The sequence below is a fragment of the Notamacropus eugenii genome, chromosome 2 (assembly GCF_028372415.1).
Source record: "Notamacropus eugenii isolate mMacEug1 chromosome 2, mMacEug1.pri_v2, whole genome shotgun sequence".
Classification (NCBI taxonomy): Eukaryota; Metazoa; Chordata; class Mammalia; order Diprotodontia; family Macropodidae; genus Notamacropus; species Notamacropus eugenii.
Genome location: NC_092873.1, coordinates 204,387,999 through 204,408,773, shown reverse-complemented (window position 1 = coordinate 204,408,773; position 20,775 = coordinate 204,387,999). Strand labels below are relative to the sequence as shown.

Below are 20,775 nucleotides of genomic sequence, written 5' to 3'. Positions count from 1 at the left end.
AGAGATAATCTTGAAGTTATTAAAAACAGTGATCAGAAAAGGAAGGATAAGGACTATTCAATTTCCCAAAGACAGGCATCTTTCTTCTTTCTACTTATTTCTGGACCCAGCTCATCCCATTTTCAGTATCTGTCCAACATGTGTATATATGCAGAGACACACACACACAGGCACACACACACACACACACACACACACACAAACACACTGATGGACAAGCTCTGTCAACTGCCCATTTGAGGCATTTAGGTGTCACAGTGAAGAGAACACCAGTCCTGAAATTAGGAAGATCTGAGTTCAAATTTGACCTCAAATAATTACTAGCTGTGTGATCTTGATTACATAATTTAACCTTTGGTTTCAGTTTCCTTAATTATAAATTGTGATAATAGCACCTATCTCACAGGAATTGAGGATCAATTGAGGTGATATTTGTAAGGCACAGAACGTGTGTCTGTTTGTCCTTCATTGCTGAAGAAGACCATGCCATCAGAGAAATAATGACATGACTTGCACTTGACTTTGTTTTGAGTGAGGGAGGGCTGTGCAGGTCACCAGCCTCACTTCTCCTCCAGAGCCATCTGAATCAGTGACCAGATATTCATCAGGATGACTGGAGATGACCCAGGATGAGGCAATTGTGGTTAAGTGACTTGTCCAAGGTCACACAGCTAGTGAGTGTCAAGTGTCTGAGGTGAGTTTTAAACTCAGGTCCTCCTAACTCCTGCACTGGTACTCTATCCACTGCACCGTCTAGCTGCCCAAGGCACATAATAGGCACTTAATAAATGCTTATTCCATCCTTCACATAACATTCTATGTCCATTGTGCTTTTCCTATCTGGATAGTTATGTTAAGCTCTTTTAAGTGTTAATAGATATCTTTTAGGAGACTCTATAGTGTTCCAGGGCTTAATTCAATCACCACAATGTTATTTACTTCTGGAAGTTTCTGATGGACTTTACCTGTATAAGAAATCCCTCTTTAATCCCAGTCTGTACTGGACTTCCTCTATAATAGTAGCACCTTTCTAAAACACAAATGAAGTCCTAGAATTTCCTAGTAGAAAAATTGTGGAATTAACTTGGAGCAATAGGTTTGAAGCCCCACCATACCTTTCAAGAAGGTTATTTCTGGTAATAGGAAAAACCAGTCTATTTTCTAATGGTTAAAACTTTTCCTCAACTTATGTTCTGTATTACTAGAGGTAAGCAGAAGGGGTAGCAAGCCCCCACTAGCTCTTTGACTACATAGGCAGCATGAGGTATTTTTCAGTTAATGGCAAGATGGAAATGTCCTTTTCTGATCCCTTATTATGACAATTAATTTATAAATCATATAGCTTTAGTTAAAAAGAATTCCATTTTCAAGTATTAATTAATTTGTCTTGTATTTCCATCCATAGAATTTGAACCGACATTCCAATGTCAGTCACACAGTAGACTACAGCTTCTAAAGCATTTCTTTGTACTGCAACTTGTCTAAGCCTGATCACACATGAGCCAGTAATAATGCCATTTTTAAGACCAGACATAAAAGGGAAAGAGAGAGTCAGAGAAAGCACAGAAGTGTTATGAGAACAAATATTGACATAAGGATTGAGCTTGTACAATCAGAAAAATCCACCTGGCAAGAAAAATTTTGGTTTGTTCAGTATGTACTCTCTAAAATTGTTCCGGCAGGCACTTACTTCAGAGTCTTTGAGGGTGCCTTATGTGGCCCTGATTTCCCTAGATGTATTTTCTGACTTGTTCCATAAATGGCATTATCTGAGATACACTGAAAAAAGGGTGTGAGAAAAAGGAAGCCAGGCTGTTTCAGAATACAGCAAGTATATGTAAAACATTATTAAGATTTTTCGGGGATTTGGTCAGCAAGTGTCTTGGTCATCTAAGACATCTCTAGCCTGATCTTTTCTGGACCCATCAGTGGTAAGAACTAATTACATAGCTACCAAAGCATAAAAGACCATCATTATTTTAAAGGAATAGGGATTATGAACTCAATTTCTGATTTAATTCGTATTGGGAACTCCCGGATACTTTCTACATTTTGATACCTGCTCTTTGTTACCAAATTAAATGATATTTAGTATTGACTTGGGAATAAAAAAAACTGTCAAATGTTTATTTTAATTTTTTGATCATATGCATATAGATATAAAATTATATACATATACATGCATATTCATATGTGTGTATGGTTTGCATAAATATGAAAAACAGCATGATAAAGTGGAATAATGAGAGGTAGAGACTGACTTGTAGTCAGGAGTACCTGGAGTTTTAATCCCATTTCTGACATATATGAAATGTGTGACTCTAGGTAGGTCACTTACCTTCTCAGTAGCCCACGTAAATCTTAGAAGTCTAGAGACAGGGAGGGGAGAAGGAAATAAAAAAGGAAGGGGGGGGGGGGGTGGAAGAAAAAAAGGAAAAAGATATTTAAATGATATCTTTGTTGTACATAATAAATTTTCAGCATTATATGAAATCATCTTTTTATATACTGTGCTATGGAAATGCTTATTTTATTCCATAAATTAAAAATAAAATATATTTTTAAAAGGCTATAAGTTGTGGAGTAGATGCCAATTATCATTGCAGTAAAATTAGATAGAAATAGATGAGACAGCTATATCCATAGATGTATCTATATTATAAATACATATACACTATATGTTTGCATGTAAATATGAGAGGTGTAACAATGACGAAATGCGTAGAGACTTGGAGTCAGGGAAAATTGGTTTCAAGTTCTTCCTCTGACTGTGTATATTCTGTGCACATATTGGCCCCATAATCCCGGGTAAGTCATTGAATCTTCCGTTGTTTCAGGTAAATCTTAAAGACGGTAGCAGGGCTTGTTCATTTTTTATTTTGTTTTATTTCACTTGTTGTATGAATGGCTTTGGCAGACTGGGAAGCCTTTGGACTTCTCAGAATAATGTCTTTCAGTGTATAAAATAAAATATATGGTATTATAAAGGAAACAAGTTATACTGAAGTAGTTATTTTGGTATAACTAGTTTCCTTTATAATGTATTATATTTCTATATCTGTGCAGTATAACGCATATACATTTTATTTATATATTTACATTTATTAAAACATATAAATTTTATATATACTTTTTTTTTTTTTTAGCTGATAGACCTCAGGTTAAAAATCCCTGTTATAGTAAAATTTTCTGTGGAGGACATAGGAATTCCATATGGTGAAGAAATTAAATGTCAGAGCCCCCCAAATATTTTAATTCACTAAATATATATTTCTTCCTTTTCATAATTTTTATGTTGATTTTCTCCTACCCTGACCTCTAACACCCCAATAAAAGTTTTCCAACAGTATGGAAAAATAATTCACATCATACATCTCTGAAGTTCATTCAAACAACAAAACTGTTATTAACAACCTAATTGCAAGGCATTATGTTAGCTACTATAGGAAATACAAAGACAGAGTGCTGGTCCTCAAGGATCTTGCAGCAATTGGAGCAGCTCAAATATAAGACAAACAAGCAGAAAGCTAGAACTCATTTTATTCTCGCTATGCCAATTGATTACTTAGATTCTAATCTAAAAGTTTCAGGCACAATATTGAGCGAGCACAATATTCTTATATGAGCAAATAACTTTTTGAGACGTTCGTGGATCTGTGAGGTAAATTTGCAAACTTCACATACATATACATGTTCAATACCATAATACACATTCCCCTCTATCTAAGGCTGATTCAATACATATGGCTTTACCATCTGTTTACTGTCAAGTCTCTGAGTGCATAAAAGAAAAGTGTTCTTTATTCACTGATTTATTTTCCTTTCGCCAAATGTGCTCCAAACACTGGATTTATCCTCTGTTCAGGTGTACTGTGTTTGCTAAGGGGCATATTTTTTTCTTGCTAACATATTCTTAAAAGAACTTAACACAAGGTTTCATAATCAAGTTTCTCCTTTATACATTCCTAAAGTATGGTGTTTTATTTTATTAGGCAACCTTTTTAAGCATTCAAAGTGACAACACTGAAAATATTGTATGTATTCCCATTCTCCTATTTACAAGTGTCGCTACTTCTGATAGAATGCTAGACTGGGACTCAGAAATAAGTCTGACCTCACACACTTCATGGGCATTTCAGTTAACCTTTTCAGTATCCTCATCTGTAAAATGATTTAGACTCAATGGTCTTCTAAGGTCTGACCCAGCTCTAAATCTACGATCATATGAACTTTAACTGTAACTGAGGACCATGGTAACTTTTTCTAGGTTCCTTCCTTCATGACTCATACTATCAATTTTTTGTAATTATATTGACTGCTTTGTTTACTCATTCAAGTCATGTCTGACTCTTCATGACCCTATTTGGGTTTGTGTGTGTGTGTGTGTGTGTGTGTGTGTGTGTGTGTGTGTGTATGTATGTTTTGCAAAGATACTGGAATGGTTTTCCATTTCCTTCTCCAGTTCATTTTACAAATGAGGAACTGAGGTAAACAAGGTGAATTGCCTATCTAGTAAGTGTGTAAGATCAGATTTGAACTCAGAACTCAGATCTTCTGATCTACAGACTTGGCGCTGTAGCCACTCTGACACTTAGCTGAAAGGAGACTTGGACAGCCAGACAGAATGGCAAGTGAATTGGATCTGGAGTCAGCAGACTTATGTTTGAATTTCAGCTCAACAACTTCCTACCTGTGTGACCTTGGTCCATCAGCCAATTAGCATTTCTTAGATGTTTACTCTGTATACCAGAGATTTTGCCAAATACTGAGGAAATTACAAAAAAGCAAAAACAATTCCTGTCCTCAAAGAGCTTAACATTGTAATGGGGGAGATGATGTACATAAGTGAGTGTATGTGAGATAATACAAAGTAGAGAAGGCTTCAGTGGAGTTCAGGGATGGGGAGCCTCTTGCATAAGGTAATGTTTGAGCTAAGTCTCAAATCATTTAACTTCTCTGGGCCTCAATTTCCTCATCTGTGAGATGAGGAAACTGGACTAAATGATTTCAAAGGTCTTTTTAGGCCCTAAATCTGTGACATGCTACCTGAGAAATGACTGAAGTCAATGGGATTGCTTAGTCTGGAGAAGATGCTACTTGTGGAAAAAAGGACATTCTTGTCTTTGTATAATTGAAAGGTGGTTATATGTTGGAAGGATGAGTTGTTATGCTTGGGCTGAGGTGTCAGAACTAAGGAACAATGGGTGGAATTTACAGTGAGGCAAATTTTAAATTAATACAAAGAAGAACATCCTAAAATTTAAAAGCAAACCAAACAATGCAAAGAGATATACTTCATGAGGTAATGAGTTGCCCATCATTGGAGGTCCACAAGGAAGAAGGAATTTATGCGTCATGTAGGGGTTGAATTAGATGACCTCTGGTCCTCTCCCAACTCTGAGATTCTGTGATTCTACTCCAGGAATCAGTGAGGCCCCAAAGAGAGTGCTTAGGAATTGTTCCCAAAGGCCTTGTTTGATGAATTTCAGGATGTGATGGTTCATACTTCTTGCCAGGTTTTTTGACATCCAGCCCAGCACTTTATCCAGCCCAGGGATCTTGCTCAGAAGATGCCTCTCTCAATAAGCACTGACCAGCTGCTCTCATTCCTCCAACAATGAGACTAGCAGAAGCACATCTGTTTTCATGCTTCCCTGTTGACAATTCACCAAAAAATGTGCATCAAATATTCTTTATACAAATAGACAGGGAAAAAAATGTTTGATCTGAAAAGCAGAGGGAGTTATAATATGTTTTGGTTTAAAGTTTGCGCATGAGATCCAATTTTGGCATTTGACTTCATGCCTAACACACACAAAAATAAATCCTAATAACATTCTCAGTAATGTCCCAAAGTGCTTACTTATAAGGCTTACTAGAATGTCACTGTGGTATGTTGAGCCTCTTCCCTAGAATGCAGTGACAATTTTGTATTTTAAAAACTTGCTCTGAGGTCATTATTTTGCAGAATGAATTATGTAATACATTTTGGGCCTCAATACAGTGGATTGGATGGTGCTTCACAATGTATCCTTGTATAATTCACGTATGATACAATGTAAAAGGCCAAAGAGATGGAAAAGAACTATGTGCTTCATATTTATTATTACTTGGCACATCTGTACTTGAGTTCTCTTTAATTGTTCCAAAAAGCACAGCTGGAAAAGAAATATGTTAGCATCTGTCTCATGCTCCTCAATAGGGACCTTTTGTCTGAGAACTTTTCTGCTTAATAGATGAATATTTGTATGGTTGGTGATTGTAAAGTGTGTACTGTGATTTTATTATTCATTGAAAAGAGACAGAAACTGAAACAGAGAGGCAAAGAGAGAGACAGAGAAAAAGAAAAAAAAACATACAAAGAAACTTAGAGAACCCAGAACAAATTAGCTGTAAGTTCAATTTAAAAAAATCATTTTACTTCAAAAAAGAAATACTGCATGATAAATAGTATAACCCTCAAAGAAATGAATTTTCCTGACCTTGTTTATTTCTTAATTTTCATCGAGTTCTGTGGATGTTTCCAATGATCATGATCAATAGGATTTCTTTTAGAAAGAACAAAAAGTTACCAAAAAAAACTATGTGGTTTTCTTCCTTGCATTGTTTAAACCACATCAAATAGATACTTTCAAGATAAATGAGCATAGATTATTTAAGAGTAATAATTACACAGAAACCATTATAACATTTTGAACAATTGGAGCCAAAGTCTTTACTGAATACTCTTTTTAATTTTCATCATTTGTGCCATTGGCACTTGGGCTAGACACCAACTTCATTGTTTTTTTGTTTTTTTTTTTTAAAGGAGGAGGTGTATTTCATTGTAACTGCTAATTTGCCTTGTGATTCACTAAGATATAAAAAGTGTTACTGTCCATTACTTCAAATAGGAAAAATGAACATAGGAAAATCAAAACATTTCCCATATTTTCCCCACAAGTTTATACTAGAGAAAGAACATTAAGAGATTGTTGGAAAGAGGCAAAGATGCTTCCAGGACTACTGGACTAATCCTTGGAAGAATTTTTTTTCTGTTGTGAATACTCTCATTATTTCCTCTCCCCACCATACCCCTCTTTAGCTGCCACCCCAAAATAGTGAGTGACTTATAACATTCTGAATGATTTTCTTTTTACAAATTCATTGCCCAAAAGATCTGAAAGAAAGAAATTTCCCACTACTTTTTCCAAAAAAGAAGATGTGGAACTCTTTAGAAGTATTTCTAAGTGTTGTGCAAGGATAAAACTGGAAAATGCAAGGAGACATATGATCTAAGAAGTTTCGGTTCTCATTTGCTTTGTCTAGGAGGGTGCGCTGAGTGCCTTTACTACTTATCGCTGCTCATCACTTTACCATCTCTTGGATATGTTAAGGAGAAGAAAAACAACTGTTCTTGGCACAGGCAAGAATCAGAAATACTGACTGAATGTTCAGTAACAATGGTGGTGATTCCTGAGTCATTATAAACCCACCTAATACATTGAGATTCAAGATGTAGCCCAATGACTACATGATCCTTTCTATCCATTGAATGATTAGTGGATATACAATCTGTAGTCTGTTATTTCCATTATTTAAAATTTTTTGTTAAAATATGAAGATGAAATCTTGTTACCAGTGTTAATATTTATCGAAAGCCCATATTATATTAAACATTGCATGTACAGTACATATGACACAATTTCTGTCCTAAAGGGGATTAAATGACAGTAAAAATAGCTAGTGGTTCCACAGCATGTTAAGATTTGCAGCTGTTTACAAATAGTATATCATTTTATCCTCATAAACAACTACAATAGGTAGGTACTGTTATTATCAGCATTTTATAGATGAGGAAACTGAGGCAGAGAGGCTAAATTACTTGTTCATTGTCACACAGCTAGGAAGTATCTGAGGCCAGATTTGAATTTTGGTCATCCTCATTCCAGCTCCAACATTCTATATACTGTACCACTTTGCCATTTGTGTGTCTGTCTTTCAATGTAATTATTTGGTTTGGAAGTGCAAAGAGATGAATTTCCCTAAATTAATCTGAAGATGAGAAGGACATTCAAATTCTTTTTGCTTACTCAAAGTCACACAGTCACAGAGACAGAAAAACTGGTTTCATTGGTTTACTTGTTCATGATAAAGTTTAGGTTTTCTTAGTAAGGGAAAGACTAGAAATTTGGCGATCAAAGTCTTGAACAAATACCCTTTCCCATTTCACTGAATTCTGTGGTCTGATTCTGCCTACCATGTCAGTTTCAGACCTCCTTTATATCTCAATGTACATTTAATTATAAGTTAAGGAAAAGAGTCCAGCTCATAAACTCAGATTCCAGCCCTGGGTTTGATACTGTTAGCTATATGGTATGGAATAAAGCACAGATGTGCTTTTTCTTGGTTTCCTCATCAGTAAAATGGAGATAATATTTATCATTTGATCATAAATTGAAAGCTAGAAGGGAACTTAGAAGTCATCTAGTTCAACAACTCATTTTAGAGATGAGGAAATTGGGGTTTTGAGAAATCCAATGATTTGTCCATGATCACCGAGGTAATAAGTAATGAGAGCTTTATTTGAACCCAGGACCTCTAATTTCAAGCTGCCTCTCAGTTTGCCTTAAGGATTCCATTCAAGTAATAGTTCAAAAATATGGACATTTCATAGAAGTTTTTTTGAGTGACACGTGGTATTTTCTAATTAAATTCAGCAAATATCTATGAAATAATTACTATGTGCAAGACTGGGATTGACACTGGGGATATAAATAAAAGTGAAAAAGTCCTTGCCCTCAAGCAGCTTACATTCTATTAGAGACTATGGCATGAACATAAATTAGTGGACACTGGGCAAAGTAATTTAAGAAAGAAAAGAGCCTCAAAACTAGTGATTTCAGGTAAGGTTTCATGGAGGGAACCATACATACCTAAGCTGATCCTTAGAGATTAAAAATTCAGGGAGCTGCTAGTAATCAGTTTGACTGGATCATAGAATACATGTAAAGGAGACGTGAAACAAAACTGGAAAAGTAGATTGGAGCCAGATTATGGAGGCATTAAATGCCAGGATGAGTGGCTCTTCTTTTGTCCTAGATGTAATAGGGAGCTGCTGAACTTTTTTTGACCAGGAGAGCAGAATGATCAGATCTGGAGAAGGTGAATTTAGAATGTATGGAGCATTGACTAGAGAAGGGAGAGACTGGAAACAAGGAGACCAGCTAGAAGACTACATTGCAAAGTGCAAACGAGAACTGATAAAATATGCTTGCTAAACAAAAGACTTGTTTATTTAACTTTAACACCAATTTTGAAACACGTGTACATATTGTGTATCTATCTACATACACAAATGTGTGTGTGTGTGTGTGTGTGTATATATATATATATATATGTTCTGTAACCAGGCACAGGTTCAGACTTGAGGATCCTAACCTTTAATGAGAAGGGGAACTAGAATCCATTTTCTCACACTCTTTGGCTCATTCAACTCCTACCTTGCTGCCCCAAGGCTGATTTTTACTTATATTTTAGGTTATGGCTCAGGTCCAGTTTTTCACAATAGGAGTGTAAAATGAGATATTCAGTATACTATATGAATCAGGCTTGTTGAACAAACACTAAACAATAACTATTCACAAGGGTTTCTTTTATCAAAAAATTACAATAGGATCAATTAACTAAAAAGAATTTACTTATTAAGCCCCTATGTGCCAAACGCTATGCTAGGCATCAGGGGCCCAACACACACACCTCCCCCCCAAAATGAAGCAATCTTTGTTCTTCAATTATCCAACTTCTAACTTATGTTTAAGCCTCCTAGAGAATGATCCTTAAACTTCATCAGAACACAAAGCAGTTTGGAGCACTACTGATGAAATGTGTTGCATGTCTAAATTGTCCAAACAACTCCTGGTTAAACAGCTAGACTCAAGTCAGTCTTTTTGCTGGTGACTGTATTCTTTAAGAGGACTAGAATAAATGTTGGGATTCATTCCCTGACACCATTTGGCCCTAAATCAATGAGACCTCCAAGGCCTCTCAAGTTCACAAAGGTGAATCCAAGTCCGGACATGTTGATTGTGGGGATTTGCATTCCCCTGAAATCAAGAAAGAACAAACAAAAATGCTGAAAGTAGCCATGGGTCCTGGCTCAAATTCCCACTGTGTCACAGGGTGAGAGAAGACATGATTTGTCAAGTCAGACCTAAATTCCAATTCCACTTCCACATCTTTTTAGCCCTGGGCCACTCCCCCCACTCTGAAGCAGTTCACATGTAGTGAACTAGAAACAGAAGGGGCAAATGAATTTTAATTACATTTTAATTTTATGTTAGTTGCTAGAATAATCTCACAAGCTAATAAAATCTTTCCCCCCCAATTTCTACATCTGCTCCAAGAAGTTAGAGAGTAGTGAACTAGTAGAGCCCTATGTGAATTTGTTGGAAAAATCTTTTTTTTTTTAGGAGGTCATGTTGGCCAATCACGTCCCAGCTTCCATGACATCTGGATAACCAAGATACTTTTTGAAGAAAGCTGAGGAGTAAGTGAGTTCCTAAAGCTGAAGATATCTAGGTATAAATGAAACATTCTTGAACAAATGATAAATACTTTTTGTTCAGGTATTGCTATCTATTTATAAAGTAACATGTGCATGTGTTGCTTATTGAACATGAATCAGCTAGATTTTAAAATTCCATCTTAAGCAACTGAACTTTTATATTTTGTCATGTATCAGCAAAATAACGGCTTTTACATTACAGCTACAGAATCCAGACATGTCTTCTACAATGTCTCATATATGTGTGCATAATTCATGTCTATAAAATAAAATTTAATCTGTTATAGATACATACTATTATGTTACACATGATAGTTTTATTGATGCTGATTTACAAACAAGCCATTTATCCAGAAATCTCAAATATCTAGAGTAGATCAGAGAGTTCAAAAGTGAGCAAAGTCTGATGGGCAACCAAAACCCTTAAGACAACAGCAACCAGAAGAGTGTTTCTCCAAGTACTAATTGTTAAGTGCTTTATTTGTAGGGGAGTATCTAGGTTTTCATTCAAAACCTATTACTTCTAGTTGAGACTCTTATTTGGTTGCTTGTTTTCCTATTCCATTGAATATTAAAAGAAAGGTAGGGTGTATACTATTGGAAGAAGGCATGGGGGAACATTTTCAGCCATTTCCAAATCATTCACATCAGTTCTGACCAATATGTTCAATGTCCTCATTTCCCTTCTAGCAAACCTGGAACTCTGACCCTATGAGCACCCTGGGCCCTAAAAGATGACTTTTCACCTCACCTTGTCTAGAACTCAACCCCTGCAATGCTTCCCAGTATTTTCAAACCATGTTGCCATATGCTGAGTCTCTTCCCTTTTGAAAGCTTCCCTTAATGTAGACTTCTTTTATGTATCTTTTTCCTTAGAATAGAAACTCCTTGAGAACAGAGACTATCTTGATCTCTTGTATTCATGTCCCCAGAAGTTAGTTCTGCACCTGGCACATAGCCCTTAAAATGTATTTTATTATTCATTCAATAAAAGCGAAGTCACAGAAAAATGTAAAATGCAAAAGAAATTATGTAAAAATAGCAGTTTGCAATCACTTTGTATAAAAGAAAGCAGCTTAAGACATTTCAGTCTTATCATATCATATCAAGATGATAACATGACTTGTAGCTGACTTTGATTTGAGTGAGGGAGGGTTGTGCAAGGTCACCAGCCTCACCTTCTTCTCCTGAGCCATCTGGGTCCAGTGGCCTGATATTCATCAGGACAACAGGAGATCGCCCAGGAAGCAAAGTGAGGTCCTGGCCCTTTCAGGCTTAGATCTTATCACAATCTTACTTTGAGTGAGATACACCCATTCAATGAATAGGCTTCTTTAAGTTACTCAAGGGATGACCCCTTTAATCAAAAACAAACTGGGAGGGGAAGACCCTCAGGGTTCCTGGGTAAAAGAGAAACAGTTACTATTTAGTAATTACATTCACTCTGTACTAGGTGGGGACCTGTTGCCCAATCTATGAACTCCAGAGTGAATTGGGTTTAAGGCTTGGTCTTTGAGCAAGTAATATAGCCAGTAAACCCAAGGGAAAAAAGGCAGCTTTTGACCATGGAAGTGTATCTTCCCTTGGGTAGAGCACCCCAGGAGAGGAGAGAGGAGAGAAGAGGAGAATATGGGAGGGGTGAGGGGATGAGGGGAGAGGAGAGGAGCTGTTACTCACTGTGAAAATAAGAAATGAAGAGTCCCTTAATACACTATAAACCATATATCATATCAAGTTCCAATTTAGTGAAAATAAATATGTTAAGTTCTTACTATGTGCTTGGCACCGTGCTTAGATTTGGGAATACAAATACAAAAAGCAATACAATCCTTCCCCTCAAGGAGCTTATATTCCATAATAGAGGAATGTATCTAGGGGAATGAAGGCCAGAAAGGGGTATTTTGGTCTGTGAAATCATAACATGATGAATGATTATCGTTGTTCAGTCGTTTCATTTATCTCTGACTCTTTGTCACCGCATTTGGGGTTCTCTTGGCAAAGATACTGGAGTGGTTTGCCATTTCCTTCTCCAGCTCATTTTGCTGATGAGGAAACTGAGCAAAGAAGATTAAGTGACTTGTCCAGGGTCACATAGCTAGTAAGTGTCTAAGGCCAGATTTGAACTCAGGAAGATAAATCTTTCTGCCTCCAGGCCTGGCATTCAATCCACCTAACTGCTCTTTGTGATGAGTTATGGAATTATAAGCAATTGATTGATTTATCCTTTCCAGAAATTTTACTGACAATTTGATAACTGACCCCAGAACTAAAAGTATAAACTAGGCCGGGGGCAATAATTTGCTCAGAGACAGGTAGGTCTGAGTCTGGGTCTCTGGAGAATTCTTACGGATCAGGCATGAAGATGATCAAAAACCAGTATGAAGGTAGATATTACAGTTAGATATGGAAAACCTTAAATAGTAAGGATATGTTATTATTTAAATATAAAAGGTTGAATTATCAAAGAGAGAGACAGAGTGAGTGACTGAGAGACAGAGCGATAGACTGAGACACTGAGAGAGACAGACAAAGACAGAGAGAGACAGAGACAAAAAGTCAGAGACAGGTGTGTCTGCATCCACCCTCCCTCTCGCCCGCAGTCTCTTGTCTCTCTGCTTGCCATGGCGCTGCTGCAATCCTGCCATCTGCTCTCCAGAACTGCCTCCTTTTACCCGGGCCTTGGCATAGCCACCACCACCAGAGCCAGTTCTTGGTGGACCCAAGTAGAGATGGGCCCCCTTGACCCTATCTTGGGGGTTATGGAAGCATTTAAGAGGGACCACAACAGCAAGAAGATGAACCTGGGAGTTGGGGTCTACCGAGATGACAATGGGAAGCCTTATGTTCTTCCAAGTGTCCATAAGGCAGAGGCTCAAATTGTGGGGAAGAACATGGATAGAGAACATGCCCATCTCAGGACTGGCTGAATTCTGCAAGGCATCAGTCTAGTTGGCCCTAGGTGAAAATAACCAAGTTCTGAAAAGCAAACTATATGTCACCATACGGACCATTTCTGGAACTGGAGCATTAAGAGTGGGAGCCAATTTTCTGCAACGGTTCTTCAAATCTAGCCGGGACGTCTATCTTCCAAAGCCATTCTGGGGAAATCACACCCCCATCTTCAGGGATGTTGGCATGCAATTGAATGGCTATCAGTACTACAACCCCAAGATTTGTGGCTTTGACTTCACTGGAGCCTTAGAAGACATTTCAAAAATCCCAGAGCAGTGTGTCATCCTTCTACATGCCTGCGCTCACAACCCCACTGGAGTCAATCCTCGTCCTGACCAGTGGAAAGAAATAGCCTCTTTGGTAAAGCAAAGGAACCTCTTTGCTTTTTTGACATGGCATACCAGGTCTTTGCCAGTGGGGATGGTGACAAGGATGCCTGGGCTGTTCACCACTTTATCCATCAGGGCATTAATGTCTCTCTTTGTCAGTCCTACGCCAAGAACATGGGACTGTATGGTGAATGGGAGCCTTTACCATGGTTTGTAAAGATGCTGATGAAGCCAAAAGGGTAGAATCTCAGTTGAAAATCCTGATTTGTCCCATGTATTCCAACCCCCCACTCAGTGGGGCCTGAATTGCTGCCACAATTCTGAATAGTCCTGATCTGAGGAGCCAGTGGTTTCAAGAGGTAAAAGGCATGACAGATCGCATCATTAGCATGCGGACCCAGCTGGTTTCCAACCTCAACAAAGAGGGCTCCTCCCACAATTGGCAGCACATCACTGACCAGATTGGTATGTTTTATTTCACAGGCCTAAAAGCTGATCAGGTGGAACGGCTGATCAAAGAGTTCTCCATTTATATGACAAAAGATGGCCACATTTCTGTAGCAGGGGTCACATCAGGCAGTGTAGGATACCTTGCCCATGCCATTCACAAAGTCGTCAAATAACTCTGTGGTGAGATGAAGCAGAGACAACCTTCCCACCTTCACTTTGCTGTTTGAGATTCAGAGAGATGATTGAGCTGGTGAAGATAGGAGTGGTGTGAGAATTCCTTTCAACCACAGTGCTTAATGCTCAGCCATTGAAAGTGTCTCAGATCAAGACCTGTGAGTAGGCTAAAGGCATCTGAAACTAGTGTTTAGACCTTTATGGGTCTAACCCAAACTCCCCAACCCATCCTCCAGAACTTTTCCGAAATATTTTATCTTTACAGTAACTCTACCTAAAACCAGAATTCCTCTCCCCTCTTTTCTTTCCCCCAGTCTTAGATCTCCTGGAATTACAATGTTGTTCAAGAGCTTTAATCTAGGTAATCACTTAGCCCAAGCACCAGAAATGTCTGTGGTGCTAAAAACTTCCAAAGAAGGCTTGTCCAGTCCTGACTCCCTCCTCTTACTGGCCTCCCATGACTGATGGAGGCACCTTGAATCACAAATGCTGCTGTTGTGCAGCATCTTGGCTTCAAGAAATAACAGGGATGATATCCAAAAAATAAAATTAAGTGTAGAGAGGAATGTACTGGGGGAAAGAGAAAGGGAGAGGTAGAATATAGTAAATCAACCATTGAACATCTAAGACTTTTTTGAACTTTCCCCTCCTCCCCCATTTTTATTGCTGTCCTTTCCCTTTGACCCAAAGATCCAAATCTTCTGTAGATTCTCTCTCTCTGTTGAATTAAACTTCAAACCCTTCCTATCAGGATCCATATACTTGGAAAATTAAGTAAAATGTAATTTAAGAAAAGAGCATATTCACTCCTCCCCTTTCTCAGCAGCAGATAGAGGAGGAGAATTCAGTCAAGTGACTGTATTTTAATGTTGGCATCATTGTAAAGTTCTTAATTGTCCCCCCTTTCTGCCACCTCCTCACCAGACCTCATCAATGTGGTTGTGCAATAAACAGCTAGATTATGACAAGTATGTAGAGGGGGTGGGCAGTCAGTCCTGGGTGACGAGTATTTTGAGCTGTGGTTGTAAACTTCTCTGTTGCTAACTGAGTTTAAACTTCAATCTTGAAAAGATCACCCTTCAGTGTAATCACATAGGCCTTTATGCATCCTGGTTTCTCTGTTACAATAAAATTATTGTAGATCAGGGAAAAAAAAGTCAGAGACAGTGAGAAAATATAATGAAATAACGTATACAGCTATAGATGAGGGAATAGTTCTTAGCCAACCAAAAGATAGAGGTGTAGACTTTAGAAGTGGGTAGTATGGAAGTATGTGGAAAACCTTTTTGAGTTCAACTGATTAAGAAATAATATTTCTCTGGTCCCATTCCCTGAAATGACTGGCACTACAACCCACTTAATGGCAGTGTTCTCTTCTCTCTTCAAGGATTAAGATATTGATCTCAGGAAGAAAACCTTTTTCAGTCTTTTAAGGGAGTGGTCAAAGTAGGAATCCAGTTGGTTTAGTAAACAAGTAGTAACTATTTTTCTGTAAAGCTAGCCCCAAGCAATATTTTTTTAAAAAACATAATCTTTTCCTTATTTGAGATTCCAGTAAGTATTACGTGAAATTGTCTTGGGAAGAGAGAGATGTCCAAGGCTATGGGCAGTCAATTTGCACATTTTTCTAAGCTAAAAAATATTCAATAAAATTTGTTTCTGGCAGACTTGTCTAAAACAGGATACTATTACTGTATTTTTACCACAGCCTAGACTAAGATTGATAGCATAATAAAAAAAAAAAAAATGAGGCTTTACAAGAAAAAGTAGAAGAGGATTCACATGGCACCTTGCCAAATATGAGACAGGTTTTTCTGAGACATTCTTTCAGAACCTAGATCAAGTGTCACCTCCTGAACCAGGTCTGTTTTGATACCATCTAGTTGCTAACACCCTCTCAACTTAAATTACTTTATATTCACTTTGCACGTATTTTATTTTGCATTGGCTTACCAGTACACTTTTTTCCCCTTGGGAAGTTCAACTCCTTGTTTCATTTGTCTGGCACATATTAGGCACTTACTAAGCATTTTTTTTGAATGAATAACTAAGTGAATGGACCTGACAAGCATCAAACAAACAGATAAAGAATGTGTTTTGTCTAGAATTTGAATTGAATGGACAATATAAAAGCTTATTTATCAGTATACTTGGAGAGACAGAGCAAATAAAAAATGAGCTCGACCTAGAATACAAGGGCTAGGTTTCTTTTAGGAAACTGTATTTCTTTTCAAGAATTGAAGCTTCTCTTTTAAACAAAAGTCTGGGTTGTTATTTTTTTTTTGTTAATACCAATATTAATCTGATGCTGTCCTGTGGCTGAAGGTCATAGAAGATCACATTTTCAAAGAAATGAAATTGAAGATCAATGAAAGTGAATGAAGTGCATATAGTGGACTTGAGCAGGTTGCAACATAAAACAAATAAGGAATTACATAGAAGCAGTGTTAGGGATGCCATTAGCCAGAAGATGAGCTTGTCATAATTGTGAAAGTGATGGATAACTATTATGCAGCTTCCATGTTTCATGGGTATTCCCTCAGTGTTGAAATTTCTAGGGCCTGAGGCCCAAGGTCCATGCATATATGTATGTGTATATATACACTCATACATATATGTACATATATGTATACATACACACATATATATTTTTGTGGGGGTTCCATGAACTTAGGGAAAAATTCACATCTTCATTTTCACTAACCTCTAGCCAAAATTTATCATTTCTTTCAGTTATTTAAAAACTCTGAGCAGGGATCCATGGGCTTTTCCACACTGTCAAAGGGATCCATTACAAAACAATGGATTAAGAATCCCTAATCTAGGATTGTGCTTCTTAATCTGGAAGTCTGTAAATTAATTGTAATCCCATGTATTTTATTTTGTGAATCCAAAAACATTATTCTAAGAAAAGGTTTATAGGATTTTAAATGGATTGAAAGGGGGAGCTGTGGAGCAAAAATAGCATAAGAGACCCTAATAGAGGAGGATCAAGAAATATACCTATTGTATCTGGCACCTAGAACTGATCATTTTTTATTTAACACTCTTCCCCTTACAGAACAAAAGTATTTTCAGTAATAATCTTGAAATAAAACAAATGATAACAATGACCAGATATAAAATTAAGAAAGTAAAATTTTTTATTGAATTATATATAATGCATATATGTAAGTAAAATAATAGGAAAAATGAAATAAATATAGTACAAAAAAGAAAAAGTAATAGATAAGTTCTTTTAACTAAATTAATTTTTTTTACAAAGGGGGAACACTTTTGCCCACATATTGACCTGCCATGAAAATGAATAATTACACTACAGTTTCTGTTTTCCAGCTTTAATTTCTGCAAATCTGTCAATGACGTAGTCAAAATTGATTTTCTTACATTCATGTTCAATAAACAGGATAGTAAGATTTGTCAAAATATCTTCCTTTAAAGCTGACTAAAGAATATTTAATTAATTTTAATTTTGAAAAGTTTCCTTCATATGCAGCAATGGATATATAAATAGTTAAAGTATTAAACATAAGAATAAGTTTGGCAGAGATTTATAAAAATCCCACTTCATAAGTCAGTTTTAACAAAGCTAAAAATGCTCTGAATGGTACAATTTGAGCAACTACTGTATTGCATCACCCATGTAAAATTTAATTTTATTGATTCATTCTTTAGTATAAAAACAATAAATAATTTAAAAATAATAAATTTCAATTTCAAAGATATCCAAATTTAGTAAAATGTTTCATTTTTGAACTACAACTTGCACTTACCAAATAACAATATTATATCTGGCAGCTTGTACTCAGTTTCACTATTTTAATTTTAAATACAAATAAAATCTCCAAGAGAGTCATAAAATGATAGAATTGAAGTAATTCAAGTTTAGTTTCACAGTCTTTACAATCAGTTCAGTCCAAGGTCATGGTCTTTACTATTTTTTTAAAAATTTCAAACCTAAAGCTTAAATGTAAGAATATATAGTGCCATAGGGGATGGAGACAGGAAGTGAGCCCTAAACAGGCTGACGATTATGAACTTATTATCAGAAGGAACACATGTTGCTGAGCCCATCAGGGTAACTGTTGGTTGAAGTTCTCTGAATTGATTTCAGTGTGGAACACATCATTGCTTTTAAGTTTTCTATAAATAATACACTCAGTGTATTGCTATAGTCTTATTGCCTGCATAGGGCAGACTGCTCATCTTCCCTGCTCTGTCTGTCCCCACCCTCACCCCCCCAACTGCCTGGGAAGGCCTCTATGATACTGAATGGACCTTCTGTGGCAGATTTGCAGAAAGACAGGAATAAGAATTATATAAGCTAGGTAGTCAGGACCGTGTTTCTATGTGCATCTCTTGAGAGAGTAGCCACACCAAGGAGATCATATATATATATATATATATATATACACACACACACATGCACATATATGTATATATACACATACATATGTATATATACGTGTGTACATATATGTGCATGTGTGTGTGTATATATACATATATATATGGAAGTATTTGAGTATTGAAAGAGAAGAGAGAGCAGTTATACTATTTCTTATACTGAGTAACTACATGACTATAGGCCAGTAAGGTCAAAACATCTTCCACAATGTCCTTATAGAATGTTTCACCATAATGTAAAAGTGACTCTGGATTCTCATAGGCTAAGTGCACAGAGTAGTAATCCTACCAAGTTCTACCATCCTGGATAGGCTTGCAATACAGTTCTAGCAATGGCCTAACTCAGTGTGTGGTACCCCATATAATGAACTCTTTGATCATAGCAGCTCATGATATAAATAGGAATAAACAATGGCTGTCAGTCCTTTGTAGTTCCTTCTACTTGTATGGTAGCAATAGCAGGGATGGAGTGGGAGTTGGAGCCAAGGGACACCAAGTGCTAAGAATCACATAATTTTTAAGGCATTCTTGTCATAGGACTAATAGAACTACTAAAGGAAACACATCATTTCAATCTTGACGTACTTAATTATAAACAAAATGGGAAGAGAGAAGAAAATTGTAGCTTTGGGCTAAGCAAGGCTTATTTCCTTAGTGTAAGAAAATAAGCAGATGGATGAAAAGTGATTGAGTTAAGGGATTATAGAATTTGAACTATCTGCTGCTTTGAATTAATATCAGGCTAAAGAATTTTCCAACCTTTAACATCTGTAACATCTTTATAAAGAAGATTAATATTTATTATAGGAGTGCATTTAGTTTTTTCTCTGAACTTTTAAGCTTCTAAGATATATGATGTCCTAAGGTCCAATGCTTCTTCTGTCAGTGACAAGACTAAAGATCACGTTAGTCTTAAGTATGCTAATATATGTAGAATAGAGAAGCTAATAGAAAGATAATTTCATTTCCATTTAAATTCAGGTAACAAGACCCTAGATTTAGAATTGGAAGGGAATTTACAAGTCATCTAGTTCAATGCCACCCCACTGTTGGTTGGTGGCCCTGCCACAATCTCTCTCCCCATTCCATTCCATTCTGTTCCATTCCATTCTGTTCCATTCCATTCTGTTCTGTTCCATTTCATTCATTTTCCACTCAGCTACCAGTAATCTTTCAAAAGCACAATTCTGATCCTTTTGCCCAATAAACTGCAGTACCTCTCATCACCTGCAGGATTAAAAAGAAAATCCTCTGGAGTTCAAAGCCATCTCTCCCCGGTTCCAGTCTTCTTACATCTTACATAGCTCTACCGCAATCCTACATCTTCAGTGATCCAGTGACACTGACCTCCTTGATGCTCTTTGCATAGGAGAGACCATTTCCCAACTCTAGGCATTTTCACTGGCTATCCCTTATGTCTGGAATGCTCCCCCTCCTCATTTCCTCCTCCTGGCTTTGCTGGTTTCCTTTCAAGTCCCAACTAAAATCCCATTTTCTACATGAAACCTTTCTTAATCCCCCTTAATTCTAGTGCCTTTCCTCTGTTGATTATTTCAAATTTATCTTGTATAAAGCTTGTTTGTTTTTAGTTGTCTGCGTGTGGTCTCCCCCATTATACTATAAACTCTTTGAAAGGAGAGGACATATTTTGCCTTTCTTTGTGTCCCTAACGCTTAGCAGACTGCCTGTGGATTTATTAATAAATGTTTATTGACTGACTGACCCCTTTATTTCAGAGATCCAGAATAGGGAAGTATTTTACCCAAGGTCATATAGGCAAGGGCAGAGCAAGATTCAACTTAGATCCTCTGCTTGCAGGTCCAGACAATACCTCTTGCTATTTCAGTGGAATTTGAACAGACAAGTAACTCTGTCCAAACTAAATGAGAGTAAGTGACAACACCTGAGTCTACAGTA

General features: G+C 36.9%; 1 long non-coding RNA gene and 1 pseudogene across 2 annotated transcripts in view; both read left to right on the top strand.

Moving 5' to 3' along the window:
• The first annotated feature begins 1,800 nt into the window (after positions 1 to 1,800).
• The window catches only part of LOC140526729 (uncharacterized), a 42,402-nt gene continuing 23,427 nt past the window's right edge, over positions 1,801 to 20,775 (top strand). Inside the window, exons 1-2 of one of the 2 annotated variants that reach the window (XR_011974502.1) lie at positions 1,801 to 1,931; positions 10,452 to 10,528. This is a non-coding gene — a long non-coding RNA (uncharacterized lncRNA). Of the gene's footprint in view, positions 1,932 to 10,451; positions 10,561 to 20,775 lie in introns of both variants that reach the window. The other variant, XR_011974503.1, reaches the window with a different exon arrangement.
• Positions 13,168 to 14,450, top strand: LOC140523794 (aspartate aminotransferase, mitochondrial pseudogene; annotated as a pseudogene).